Below are 12,500 nucleotides of genomic sequence, written 5' to 3' on the forward strand. Positions count from 1 at the left end.
TCCAAAAGGTGAAAAAACACTTTGAAAATAGCTTCAATCGTTCTCCCACTCTTCCCCGGGATTCATGCCCAGGGCTGTGGAAGTGTCCCTGGGTAAGTTCGAGCGTCTTCCCCCCGGGAAAAAAAAACTTCCATATTTCCACCCCACGATGCCCGGGGAAGGTAGCCCGGGCCCGGGGGAGTCCATCCCCGGGTCCGGGGAACTGCGCCTCCCACTGGTCGCCCGGGGAATTGCGTCCAAAAGGTGAAAAAAATACTTTGAAAATACTTTGAAATTGTTCGCCCACTCTTCCCCGGGATTCATGCCCAGGGCTGTGGAAGTGTCCCTGGGCACGTCCGAGCGTCTTCCCCCCCGGGAAAAACAAGTTCCAGATTTTCACCCCACGCTGCCCGGGGGAGGTAGCCCGGGCCTGGGGGAGGTCACCCCCGGGTCCGGGGGACTGCGCCCCGTGCTGGACACCCGGAGAAATGCATCCAAAAGGAGAAAAAAACACTGAAAACAGTTTGAAATGGTTCACCCACTCTTCCCCGGGATTCATGCCCAGGGCTGTGGAAGTGTCCCTGGGCACGTCCGAGCGTCTTCCCCCCGGAAAAAAAAAAGTTCCATATTTCCACCCCACGATGCCCGGGGAAGGTAGCCCGGGCCCGGGGGAGTCCATCCCCGGGTCCGGGGAACTGCGCCCCCCGCTGGTCGCCCGGGGAATTGCGTCCAAAAGGTGCAAAAAATACTTTGAAAATAGTTTGAAATCGTTCGCCCACTCTTCCCCGGGATTCATGCCCGGGGCTGTGGAAGTGTCCCTGGGCACGTCCGAGCGTCTTCCCCCCCTGAAAAAAAAAGTTCCATATTTCCACCCCACGATGCCTGGGGAAGGTAGCCCGGGCCCGCGGGAGGTCACCCACGGGTCCGGGGCAATGCGCCCCCCGCAGGACAACCGGGGAAATGCATGCAAAAGGTGAAAAAAACACTTTGAAAATAGTTTCAATCGTTCTCCCACTCTTCCCCGGGATTCATGCCCGGGGCTGTGGAAGTGTCCCTGGGCACGTCCGAGCGTCTTCCCCCCGGGAAAAAAAACTTCCATATTTCCACCTTACGATGCCCGGGGAAGGTAGCCCAGGCCCGGGGGAGGCCACCCCCGGGTCCGGGGAACTGCGCCCCCCGCTGGTCGCCCGGGGAATTGCGTCCAAAAGGTGAAAAAAATACTTTGAAAATACTTTGAAATTCCTTACCCACTCGAGCCCGGGATTCATGCCCAGGGCTGTGGAAGTGTCCCTGGGCACGTCCGAGCGTCTTCCCCCCCCGGGAAAAACAAGTTCCAGATTTTCACCCCACGCTGCCCGGGGGAGGTAGCCCGGGCCTGGGGGAGGTCACCCCCGGGTCCGGGGGACTGCGCCCCGTGCTGGACACCCGGAGAAATGCATCCAAAAGGTGAAAAAAACACTGAAAACAGTTTGAAATGGTTCACCCACTCTTCCCCGGGATTCATGCCCAGGGCTGTGGAAGTGTCCCTGGGCACGTCCGAGCGTCTTCCCCCCGGAAAAAAAAAGTTCCATATTTCCACCCCACGATGCCCGGGGAAGGTAGCCCGGGCCCGGGGGAGTCCATCCCCGGGTCCGGGGAACTGCGCCCCCCGCTGGTCGCCCGGGGAATTGCGTCCAAAAGGTGCAAAAAATACTTTGAAAATAGTTTGAAATCGTTCGCCCACTCTTCCCCGGGATTCATGCCCGGGTCTGTGGAAGTGTCCCTGGGCACGTCCGAGCGTCTTCCCCCCCTGAAAAAAAAAGTTCCATATTTCCACCCCACGATGCCTGGGGAAGGTAGCCCGGGCCCGCGGGAGGTCACCCACGGGTCCGGGGCAATGCGCCCCCCGCAGGACAACCGGGGAAATGCATGCAAAAGGTGAAAAAAACACTTTGAAAATAGTTTCAATCGTTCTCCCACTCTTCCCCGGGATTCATGCCCGGGGCTGTGGAAGTGTCCCTGGGCACGTCCGAGCGTCTTCCCCCCGGGAAAAAAAACTTCCATATTTCCACCCCACGATGCCCGGGGAAGGTAGCCCAGGCCCGGGGGAGGCCACCCCCGGGTCCGGGGAACTGCGCCCCCCGCTGGTCGCCCGGGGAATTGCGTCCAAAAGGTGAAAAAAATACTTTGAAAATACTTTGAAATTCCTTACCCACTCGAGCCCGGGATTCATGCCCAGGGCTGTGGAAGTGTCCCTGGGCACGTCCGAGCGTCTTCCCCCCCCCGGGAAAAACAAGTTCCAGATTTTCACCCCACGCTGCCCGGGGGAGGTAGCCCGGGCCTGGGGGAGGTCACCCCCGGGTCCGGGGGACTGCGCCCCGTGCTGGACACCCGGAGAAATGCATCCAAAAGGAGAAAAAAACACTGAAAACAGTTTGAAATGGTTCACCCACTCTTCCCCGGGATTCATGCCCAGGGCTGTGGAAGTGTCCCTGGGCACGTCCGAGCGTCTTCCCCCCGGAAAAAAAAAAGTTCCATATTTCCACCCCACGATGCCCGGGGAAGGTAGCCCGGGCCCGGGGGAGTCCATCCCCGGGTCCGGGGAACTGCGCCCCCCGCTGGTCGCCCGGGGAATTGCGTCCAAAAGGTGCAAAAAATACTTTGAAAATAGTTTGAAATCGTTCGCCCACTCTTCCCCGGGATTCATGCCCGGGTCTGTGGAAGTGTCCCTGGGCACGTCCGAGCGTCTTCCCCCCCTGAAAAAAAAAGTTCCATATTTCCACCCCACGATGCCTGGGGAAGGTAGCCCGGGCCCGCGGGAGGTCACCCACGGGTCCGGGGCAATGCGCCCCCCGCAGGACAACCGGGGAAATGCATGCAAAAGGTGAAAAAAACACTTTGAAAATAGTTTCAATCGTTCTCCCACTCTTCCCCGGGATTCATGCCCGGGGCTGTGGAAGTGTCCCTGGGCACGTCCGAGCGTCTTCCCCCCGGGAAAAAAAACTTCCATATTTCCACCCCACGATGCCCGGGGAAGGTAGCCCAGGCCCGGGGGAGGCCACCCCCGGGTCCGGGGAACTGCGCCCCCCGCTGGTCGCCCGGGGAATTGCGTCCAAAAGGTGAAAAAAATACTTTGAAAATACTTTGAAATTCCTTACCCACTCGAGCCCGGGATTCATGCCCAGGGCTGTGGAAGTGTCCCTGGGCACGTCCGAGCGTCTTCCCCCCCCCGGGAAAAACAAGTTCCAGATTTTCACCCCACGCTGCCCGGGGGAGGTAGCCCGGGCCTGGGGGAGGTCACCCCCGGGTCCGGGGGACTGCGCCCCGTGCTGGACACCCGGAGAAATGCATCCAAAAGGAGAAAAAAACACTGAAAACAGTTTGAAATGGTTCACCCACTCTTCCCCGGGATTCATGCCCAGGGCTGTGGAAGTGTCCCTGGGCACGTCCGAGCGTCTTCCCCCCGGAAAAAAAAAAGTTCCATATTTCCACCCCACGATGCCCGGGGAAGGTAGCCCGGGCCCGGGGGAGTCCATCCCCGGGTCCGGGGAACTGCGCCCCCCGCTGGTCGACCGGGGAATTGCGTCCAAAAGGTGCAAAAAATACTTTGAAAATAGTTTGAAATCGTTCGCCCACTCTTCCCCGGGATTCATGCCCGGGTCTGTGGAAGTGTCCCTGGGCACGTCCGAGCGTCTTCCCCCCCTGAAAAAAAAAGTTCCATATTTCCACCCCACGATGCCTGGGGAAGGTAGCCCGGGCCCGCGGGAGGTCACCCACGGGTCCGGGGCAATGCGCCCCCCGCAGGACAACCGGGGAAATGCATGCAAAAGGTGAAAAAAACACTTTGAAAATAGTTTCAATCGTTCTCCCACTCTTCCCCGGGATTCATGCCCGGGGCTGTGGAAGTGTCCCTGGGCACGTCCGAGCGTCTTCCCCCCGGGAAAAAAAACTTCCATATTTCCACCCCACGATGCCCGGGGAAGGTAGCCCAGGCCCGGGGGAGGCCACCCCCGGGTCCGGGGAACTGCGCCCCCCGCTGGTCGCCCGGGGAATTGCGTCCAAAAGGTGAAAAAAATACTTTGAAAATACTTTGAAATTCCTTACCCACTCGATCCCGGGATTCATGCCCAGGGCTGTGGAAGTGTCCCTGGGCACGTCCGAGCGTCTTCCCCCCCCCGGGAAAAACAAGTTCCAGATTTTCACCCCACGCTGCCCGGGGGAGGTAGCCCGGGCCTGGGGGAGGTCACCCCCGGGTCCGGGGGACTGCGCCCCGTGCTGGACACCCGGAGAAATGCATCCAAAAGGAGAAAAAAACACTGAAAACAGTTTGAAATGGTTCACCCACTCTTCCCCGGGATTCATGCCCAGGGCTGTGGAAGTGTCCCTGGGCACGTCCGAGCGTCTTCCCCCCGGAAAAAAAAAAGTTCCATATTTCCACCCCACGATGCCCGGGGAAGGTAGCCCGGGCCCGGGGGAGTCCATCCCCGGGTCCGGGGAACTGCGCCCCCCGCTGGTCGCCCGGGGAATTGCGTCCAAAAGGTGCAAAAAATACTTTGAAAATAGTTTGAAATCGTTCGCCCACTCTTCCCCGGGATTCATGCCCGGGTCTGTGGAAGTGTCCCTGGGCACGTCCGAGCGTCTTCCCCCCCTGAAAAAAAAAGTTCCATATTTCCACCCCACGATGCCTGGGGAAGGTAGCCCGGGCCCGCGGGAGGTCACCCACGGGTCCGGGGCAATGCGCCCCCCGCAGGACAACCGGGGAAATGCATGCAAAAGGTGAAAAAAACACTTTGAAAATAGTTTCAATCGTTCTCCCACTCTTCCCCGGGATTCATGCCCGGGGCTGTGGAAGTGTCCCTGGGCACGTCCGAGCGTCTTCCCCCCGGGAAAAAAAACTTCCATATTTCCACCCCACGATGCCCGGGGAAGGTAGCCCAGGCCCGGGGGAGGCCACCCCCGGGTCCGGGGAACTGCGCCCCCCGCTGGTCGCCCGGGGAATTGCGTCCAAAAGGTGAAAAAAATACTTTGAAAATACTTTGAAATTCCTTACCCACTCGAGCCCGGGATTCATGCCCAGGGCTGTGGAAGTGTCCCTGGGCACGTCCGAGCGTCTTCCCCCCCCGGGAAAAACAAGTTCCAGATTTTCACCCCACGCTGCCCGGGGGAGGTAGCCCGGGCCTGGGGGAGGTCACCCCCGGGTCCGGGGGACTGCGCCCCGTGCTGGACACCCGGAGAAATGCATCCAAAAGGAGAAAAAAACACTGAAAACAGTTTGAAATGGTTCACCCACTCTTCCCCGGGATTCATGCCCAGGGCTGTGGAAGTGTCCCTGGGCACGTCCGAGCGTCTTCCCCCCGGAAAAAAAAAAGTTCCATATTTCCACCCCACGATGCCCGGGGAAGGTAGCCCGGGCCCGGGGGAGTCCATCCCCGGGTCCGGGGAACTGCGCCCCCCGCTGGTCGCCCGGGGAATTGCGTCCAAAAGGTGCAAAAAATACTTTGAAAATAGTTTGAAATCGTTCGCCCACTCTTCCCCGGGATTCATGCCCGGGTCTGTGGAAGTGTCCCTGGGCACGTCCGAGCGTCTTCCCCCCCTGAAAAAAAAAGTTCCATATTTCCACCCCACGATGCCTGGGGAAGGTAGCCCGGGCCCGCGGGAGGTCACCCACGGGTCCGGGGCAATGCGCCCCCCGCAGGACAACCGGGGAAATGCATGCAAAAGGTGAAAAAAACACTTTGAAAATAGTTTCAATCGTTCTCCCACTCTTCCCCGGGATTCATGCCCGGGGCTGTGGAAGTGTCCCTGGGCACGTCCGAGCGTCTTCCCCCCGGGAAAAAAAACTTCCATATTTCCACCCCACGATGCCCGGGGAAGGTAGCCCAGGCCCGGGGGAGGCCACCCCCGGGTCCGGGGAACTGCGCCCCCCGCTGGTCGCCCGGGGAATTGCGTCCAAAAGGTGAAAAAAATACTTTGAAAATACTTTGAAATTCCTTACCCACTCGAGCCCGGGATTCATGCCCAGGGCTGTGGAAGTGTCCCTGGGCACGTCCGAGCGTCTTCCCCCCCCGGGAAAAACAAGTTCCAGATTTTCACCCCACGCTGCCCGGGGGAGGTAGCCCGGGCCTGGGGGAGGTCACCCCCGGGTCCGGGGGACTGCGCCCCGTGCTGGACACCCGGAGAAATGCATCCAAAAGGAGAAAAAAACACTGAAAACAGTTTGAAATGGTTCACCCACTCTTCCCCGGGATTCATGCCCAGGGCTGTGGAAGTGTCCCTGGGCACGTCCGAGCGTCTTCCCCCCGGAAAAAAAAAAGTTCCATATTTCCACCCCACGATGCCCGGGGAAGGTAGCCCGGGCCCGGGGGAGTCCATCCCCGGGTCCGGGGAACTGCGCCCCCCGCTGGTCGCCCGGGGAATTGCGTCCAAAAGGTGCAAAAAATACTTTGAAAATAGTTTGAAATCGTTCGCCCACTCTTCCCCGGGATTCATGCCCGGGTCTGTGGAAGTGTCCCTGGGCACGTCCGAGCGTCTTCCCCCCCTGAAAAAAAAAGTTCCATATTTCCACCCCACGATGCCTGGGGAAGGTAGCCCGGGCCCGCGGGAGGTCACCCACGGGTCCGGGGCAATGCGCCCCCCGCAGGACAACCGGGGAAATGCATGCAAAAGGTGAAAAAAACACTTTGAAAATAGTTTCAATCGTTCTCCCACTCTTCCCCGGGATTCATGCCCGGGGCTGTGGAAGTGTCCCTGGGCACGTCCGAGCGTCTTCCCCCCGGGAAAAAAAACTTCCATATTTCCACCCCACGATGCCCGGGGAAGGTAGCCCAGGCCCGGGGGAGGCCACCCCCGGGTCCGGGGAACTGCGCCCCCCGCTGGTCGCCCGGGGAATTGCGTCCAAAAGGTGAAAAAAATACTTTGAAAATACTTTGAAATTCCTTACCCACTCGAGCCCGGGATTCATGCCCAGGGCTGTGGAAGTGTCCCTGGGCACGTCCGAGCGTCTTCCCCCCCCGGGAAAAACAAGTTCCAGATTTTCACCCCACGCTGCCCGGGGGAGGTAGCCCGGGCCTGGGGGAGGTCACCCCCGGGTCCGGGGGACTGCGCCCCGTGCTGGACACCCGGAGAAATGCATCCAAAAGGAGAAAAAAACACTGAAAACAGTTTGAAATGGTTCACCCACTCTTCCCCGGGATTCATGCCCAGGGCTGTGGAAGTGTCCCTGGGCACGTCCGAGCGTCTTCCCCCCGGAAAAAAAAAAGTTCCATATTTCCACCCCACGATGCCCGGGGAAGGTAGCCCGGGCCCGGGGGAGTCCATCCCCGGGTCCGGGGAACTGCGCCCCCCGCTGGTCGCCCGGGGAATTGCGTCCAAAAGGTGCAAAAAATACTTTGAAAATAGTTTGAAATCGTTCGCCCACTCTTCCCCGGGATTCATGCCCGGGTCTGTGGAAGTGTCCCTGGGCACGTCCGAGCGTCTTCCCCCCCTGAAAAAAAAAGTTCCATATTTCCACCCCACGATGCCTGGGGAAGGTAGCCCGGGCCCGCGGGAGGTCACCCACGGGTCCGGGGCAATGCGCCCCCCGCAGGACAACCGGGGAAATGCATGCAAAAGGTGAAAAAAACACTTTGAAAATAGTTTCAATCGTTCTCCCACTCTTCCCCGGGATTCATGCCCGGGGCTGTGGAAGTGTCCCTGGGCACGTCCGAGCGTCTTCCCCCCGGGAAAAAAAACTTCCATATTTCCACCCCACGATGCCCGGGGAAGGTAGCCCAGGCCCGGGGGAGGCCACCCCCGGGTCCGGGGAACTGCGCCCCCCGCTGGTCGCCCGGGGAATTGCGTCCAAAAGGTGAAAAAAATACTTTGAAAATACTTTGAAATTCCTTACCCACTCGAGCCCGGGATTCATGCCCAGGGCTGTGGAAGTGTCCCTGGGCACGTCCGAGCGTCTTCCCCCCCCGGGAAAAACAAGTTCCAGATTTTCACCCCACGCTGCCCGGGGGAGGTAGCCCGGGCCTGGGGGAGGTCACCCCCGGGTCCGGGGGACTGCGCCCCGTGCTGGACACCCGGAGAAATGCATCCAAAAGGAGAAAAAAACACTGAAAACAGTTTGAAATGGTTCACCCACTCTTCCCCGGGATTCATGCCCAGGGCTGTGGAAGTGTCCCTGGGCACGTCCGAGCGTCTTCCCCCCGGAAAAAAAAAAGTTCCATATTTCCACCCCACGATGCCCGGGGAAGGTAGCCCGGGCCCGGGGGAGTCCATCCCCGGGTCCGGGGAACTGCGCCCCCCGCTGGTCGCCCGGGGAATTGCGTCCAAAAGGTGCAAAAAATACTTTGACAATACTTTGAAATTCCTCACCCACTCGAGCCCGGGATTCATGCCCAGGGCTGTGGAAGTGTCCCTGGGCACGTCCGAGCGTCTTCCCCCCCCGGGAAAAACAAGTTCCAGATTTTCACCCCACGCTGCCCGGGGGAGGTAGCCCGGGCCTGGGGGAGGTCACCCCCGGGTCCGGGGGACTGCGCCCCGTGCTGGACACCCGGAGAAATGCATCCAAAAGGTGAAAAAAACACTGAAAACAGTTTGAAATGGTTCACCCACTCTTCCCCGGGAATCATGCCCAGGGCTGTGGAAGTGTCCCTGGGCACGTCCGAGCGTCTTCCCCCCGGAAAAAAAAAACTTCCATATTTCCACCCCACGATGCCCGGGGAAGGTAGCCCGGGCCCGGGGGAGGCCACTCCCGGGTCCGGGGACATGTGCCCCCCGCTGGCCGACCCGAGAATTGCACAGAAAGGGTGAAAAAAGCACTTAGAAAATATCTTGAAACCGTTCACCCACTCTTCCCCGGGATTCATGCCCAGGGCTGTGGAAGTGTCCCTGGGCAGGCTGAAGCTTCTGCCCCCCGGAAAAAAAAAACTTCCATATTTCCACCCCCCGCTACCCAGGGAAGGTAGCCCAGGCCCGGGGAAGGTCACCCCCGGGTCCGGGGCACTGCGCCCCCCGCAGGACACCCGGAGAATTGCATCCAAAAGGTGAAAAAAGCACTTAGAAAATACTTCAAAATTCCTCACCCACTCAAGCCCGGGATTCATGCCCAGGGCTGTGGAAGTGTCCCCGGGCAAGCCGAAGCTTCTGCCCCCCTGAAAAAAAAAACTTCCATATTTCCACCCCACGCTACCCAGGGAAGGTAGCCCGGGCCTGGGGGAGGTCACCCCTGGGTCCGGGGCACCGCTGGCCACCCGGAGAAATGGAGTCAAGCCGTGAGAAAAAAAGCACTTTGAATTGAGAAATGGAGTCAAGCCGTAAAAATGCACTTTGAAAATACTTTGATTCCTCTCACCCACTCTTCCCCAGGATTCATGCCCAGGGCTGTGGAAGTGTCCCCGGGCATGAAGAAGCGTCTTTTCCCCCTGAAAAAAAAAACTTCCATATTTCCACCCCACGCTACCCAGGGAAGGTAGCCCGGGCCAGGGGGACGTCGTCCCGGGGTCCGGGGACATGTGCCCCCCGCTGGCCGACCCGAGAATTGCACAGAAAGGGTGAAAAAAGCACTTTGAAAATACTTTGATTCCTCACCCACTCTTCCCCGGGATTCATGCCCGGGCCTATGGAAGTGTCCCCGGGCATGAAGAAGCGTCTTTTCCCCCTGAAAAAAAAAACTTCCATATTTCCACCCCACGCTGCCCGGGGGAGGTAGCCCAGGCCCGGGGGAGGTCACCCCCGGGTCCGGGGCACTGCGTCCCCCGCAGGACAACCGGGGAATTGCGTCCAAAAGGTGAAAAAAATACTTTGAAAATAGTTTGAAATCGTTCGCCCACTCTTCCCCGGGATTCATGCCCAGGGCTGTGGAAGTGTCCCTGGGCACGTCCGAGCGTCTTCCCCCCCCGGGAAAAACAAGTTCCAGATTTTCACCCCACGCTGCCCGGGGGAGGTAGCCCGGGCCTGGTTGAGGTCACCCCCGGGTCCGGGGGACTGCGCCCCGTGCTGGACACCCGGAGAAATGCATCCAAAAGGTGAAAAAAAACACTGAAAACAGTTTGAAACTGTTCACCCACTCTTCCCCGGGATTCATGCCCAGGGCTGTGGAAGTGTCCCCGGGCAAGATGAAGCTTATGCCCCCCTGAAAAAAAAAACTTCCATATTTCCACCCCCCGCTACCCAGGGAAGGTAGCCCGGGCCCGGGGGAGGTCACCCCCGGGTCCGGGGCACTGCGCCCCCCGCAGGACACCCGGAGAATTGCATCCAAAAGGTGAAAAAAGCACTTAGAAAATATCTTGAAATCGTTCACCCACTCTTCCCCGGGATTCATGCCCAGGGCTGTGGAAGTGTCCCTGGGCAGGCTGAAGCTTCTGCCCCCCCGGGAAAAAAAACCTTCCATATTTCCACCCCACGCTACCCAGGGAAGGTAGCCCAGGCCCGGGGGAGGTCACCCCCGGGTCCGGGGCACTGCGCCACCCGCAGGACACCCGGGGAATTGCATCCAAAAGGTGAAAAAAGCACTTAGAAAATATCTTGAAATCGTTCACCCACTCTTCCCCGGGATTCATGCCCAGGGCTGTGGAAGTGTCCCTGGGCACGTTCGAGCGTCCTCCCCCCTGAAAAAAAAACTTCCATATTTCCACCCCCCGCTACCCAGGGAAGGTAGCCCAGGCCCGGGGGAGGTCACCCCCGGGTCCGGGGCACTGCGCCACCCGCAGGACACCCGGGGAATTGCATCCAAAAGGTGAAAAAAGCACTTAGAAAATATCTTGAAATCGTTCACCCACTCTTCCCCGGGATTCATGCCCAGGGCTGTGGAAGTGTCCCTGGGCACGTTCGAGCGTCCTCCCCCCTGAAAAAAAAACTTCCATATTTCCACCCCCCGCTACCCAGGGAAGGTAGCCCAGGCCCGGGGGAGGTCATCCCCGGGTCTGGGGACCGGCGTCCCCCGCAGGACAACCGGGGAATTGCGTCCAAAAGGTGAAAAAAATACTTTGAAAATACTTTGAAATTCCTCACCCACTCGATCCCGGGATTCATGCCCTGGCCTATGGAAGTGTCCCCGGGCATGACAAAGCGTCTTCCCCCCCTGAAATAAAAACTTCCACAAAACCACCCCGCGCTGGCCAGGGAAGGTAGCCCGGGCCAGGGGGACGTCGTCCAGGGGTCCGGGGACATGTGCCCCCCGCTGGCCGACCTGAGAATTGCACAGAAAGGGTGAAAAAAGCACTTTGAATATACTTTGATTCCTCACCCACTCTTCCCCGGGATTCATGCCCGGGCCTATGGAAGTGTCCCCGGGCATGAAGAAGCGTCTTCCCCCCTGAAAAAAAAAGTTCCATATTTCCACCCCACGCTACCCAGGGAAGGTAGCCCGGGCCCGGGGGAGGTCACCCCCGGGTCCGGGGAACTGCGCCACCCGCAGGACACCCGGGGAAATGCGTCCAAAAGGTGATAAAAATACTTTGAAAATAGTTTGAAATCGTTCACCCACTCTTCCCCGGGATTCATGCCCAGGGCTGTGGAAGTGTCCCCGGGCAAGCTGAAGCTTCTTCCCCCCTGAAAAAAAAAAGTTCCATATTTCCTCCCCACGATGCCCGGGGAAGGTAGCCCAGGCCCGGGGGAGGTCACCCCCGGGTCCGGGGCACTGCGCCCCCCGCTGGTCGCCCGGGGAAATGCATCCAAACTGTGAAAAAATACTTTGAAAATAGTTTGAAACAGCTCGCCCACTCTTCCCCGGGATTCATGCCCAGGGCTGTGGAAGTGTCCCTGGGCACGTCCGAGCGTCTTCCCCCCGGGAAAAACAAGTTCCAGATTTTCACCCCCACGCTGCCCGGGGGAGGTAGCCCGGGCCTGGGTGAGGTCACCCCCGGGTCCGGGGGACTGCGCCCCGTGCTGGACACCCGGAGAAATGCATCTAATCGGTGAAAAAAACACTGAAAACAGTTTGAAATTGTTCACCCACTCTTCCCCGGGATTCATGCCCAGGGCTGTGGAAGTGTCCCCGGGCAAGCTGAAGCGTCTTCCCCCCTGAAAAATAAACTTCCACAAAACCACCCCGCGCTGCCCGGGGAAGGTAGCCCGGGCCAGGGGGACGTCGTCCCGGGGTCCGGGGACATGTGCCCCCCGCTGGCCGACCCGAGAATTGCACAGAAAGGGTGAAAAAAGCACTTTGAAAATACATGGAAGTATCTCACCCACTCTTCCCCGGGATTCATGCCCGGGCCTATGGAAGTGTCCCTGGGCATGACAAAGCGTCTTCCCCCCTGAAAAAAAAAACTTCCACAAAACCACCCCGCGCTGCCCGGGGAAGGTAGCCCGGGCCAGGGGGACGTCGTCCCGGGGTCCGGGGACATGCGCCCCCCGCTGGCCGTCCCGGGAATTGCACAGAAAGGGTGAAAAAAGCACTTTGAAAATACATGGAAGTATCTCACCCACTCGAGCCCGGGATTCATGCCCGGGCCTATGGAAGTGTCCCTGGGCATGACAAAGCGTCTTCCCCCCTGAAAAAAAAACTTCCACAAAACCACCCCGCGCTGCCCGGGGAAGGTAGCCCGGGCCAGGGG

Source organism: Crinia signifera, unplaced genomic scaffold, assembly GCF_055691185.1.
Source record: "Crinia signifera unplaced genomic scaffold, ASM5569118v1 HAP2_SCAFFOLD_275, whole genome shotgun sequence".
Taxonomy (NCBI): domain Eukaryota; kingdom Metazoa; phylum Chordata; class Amphibia; order Anura; family Myobatrachidae; genus Crinia; species Crinia signifera.